Source organism: Cajanus cajan, chromosome 5 (assembly GCF_000230855.2).
Source record: "Cajanus cajan strain Asha chromosome 5, NIPB_CcT2T_4, whole genome shotgun sequence".
Classification (NCBI taxonomy): domain Eukaryota; kingdom Viridiplantae; phylum Streptophyta; class Magnoliopsida; order Fabales; family Fabaceae; genus Cajanus; species Cajanus cajan.
The window spans coordinates 47,453,236-47,455,339 of NC_138521.1; the positions used below are offsets into that span (position 1 = coordinate 47,453,236).

At 34.6% G+C, this 2,104-nt stretch overlaps 1 non-coding gene across 1 annotated transcript; it reads left to right on the forward strand.

Moving 5' to 3' along the window:
- Nucleotides 1-367: 367 nt before the first annotated feature.
- LOC145958496 (small nucleolar RNA R71) lies at nt 368-474 on the forward strand. The gene has a single exon (XR_014434337.1). It is a non-coding gene; the product is annotated as a small nucleolar RNA R71 (small nucleolar RNA).
- The last annotated feature ends 1,630 nt before the right edge of the window (nt 475-2,104 follow it).

The following is a 2,104-nucleotide window of genomic DNA, read 5'->3' on the forward strand; positions in this document are numbered from 1 at the left end:
CTCCTCTGAAGAACAAATGCCACAAACTATTGCTGGACCTTCACTTGCTGTACTCGCTTGTTGTTTTTGTTCAATTGCTAAATGTCTCACCATGGTGGTCAGCTCATTAATTTTGTTTTCCAGCCTTTGATTATCCACACCACAAACAGAACTAGAACCAGCACCAGCACCAATTGCCATCTCATTTACTCCCTTGATAGCTCCTCTAAATCCAAATTGCTGAGTGTTGGCTGCCATGTTCGAAATGAGTTGTCTTGCAGCATTTGGTGTCTTATCCATCAGTGCTCCTCCACTTGCTGCATCTATCATGTTCCTATCCATCAAGGTTAGTCCTTCATAAAAATATTGAATCAATAATTGCTCACTAATTTGATGTTGAGGACATGTAGCACACAGCTTGTTGAATCTCTCCCAGTATTCATACAAAGTCTCTCCATTCAGTTGCCTTATACCACAAATCTCTTTCCTAATTGTTGTTGTTCTGGATGCAGGAAAGAATTTCTCTAGGAACAACCTCTTCATTTGATTCCATGTAGTGATTGTTGCTGGTAGAAAGTAGAGCCAATCTTTTGCAACACCATCCAGAGAGAAAGGAAATGCCTTCATTTTGACATGATCTTCAGGAACTCCTTGAGGTCTCATGGTGGAACACACTACATGGAACTCCTTTAAATGCTTATGAGGATCTTCACCTGCAAGTCCATGAAACTTGGGCAACAAATGGATAAGTCCATATTTAAGCTCATAATTTGTTTGATTATCAGGATATTGGACACACCATGGTTGATACACAACATTAGGTGTAGCCAATTCCTTCAAAGTGAGTTCACGATTATCAGCCATGATATCAAATTCAGAATCAGTTTCAGAAGAAGAGCAAGATTGAAAATTAAAAGTATCACTATTTGAGCAGGATTGAAAATTAAAGGTAGAATTAATAACTACTTCAGAATTAACTATACTACTATTATTATTCTGACTAGACTTAGACCTTAACCTATGATGAAGTGTTCTTTCTATCTCAGGATCAAAATCATGTAATGTACCAAGGTTGGACCTAGTCATGCAAGTAAGAACACATACAAGGTTATGAAGTCAAAAGTCAACAAAAAAGTCAAAAGTCAACAGAAAAGTCAATATTTACTATATAAGCAACTATAACATGCAAAACTATACCAAATGAATTTTAAAAAATATTTCACCACCAGAACATCATTTCATACATGATTTCCTAATTTTGAGAATTTTTTTGTGATTTTTAAAAATATCAAAAACAGTAAAAAATTGAAAAAGTGGTCTAAATGAAGGAATTTGCCAAAAAGGACCCCCAACACCTGTAGTTATTCCATAATAGGGGTGCCTTGATGTATGAATTTTAGCTACCTTCCCACCAATTTTCAGCCCAATCTGACAACTTTCGCAAAAAAAGACCAAAATACCCCTACAAAAAATTATACAGAACTCATAGAAGATTTTTGGAATGGTTTCATGGAGAGCCAAAACCAAATTCTTCAGGAAATGATTACTACTAGTCCTCTATTTTCGGAATGTGTTTCCTCTGTTTTTCCTCTGTTTCCTTTCCTTGTTTTTCCAGCTAAAATACAGCACAAAAAAAACGCAAAGAAACCACACAATATTGCTACAAAAACACTACAAATTACCTAAACAAGACAATTCAAAGACAAACACAATAGTATTGAAAACAAAACTGCAAAAACAACAATGAATTAGAGACAGATTAGAGTCAGAATTAGTGACAGAATCAAAGATAAAATTGAATTACAGAATACTACACTATAAATTCGAAAAAATTTCTACAAACAGTTAGTATACATGATAAAAATCAAAACAAAATGACTTATGTCCCCGGCAACGGCACCATTTTGATAGCTAAGTCGTATCACTATCAAACAATTCTAGGTTCTTCAACAAATTTCTGTAATATAGAGGACTTAACCTAGGTCATCTCTCAAGGACACAAGCACATTGTATTTTGAATTTAATCATGTATGTAAATCAATTTAGAACTCGGGGGGAAATTTTCAAACAAACAATTAGAACAGTATCAAGAAAGCAAAGAAATCAAATCAACACAAAATTTCAG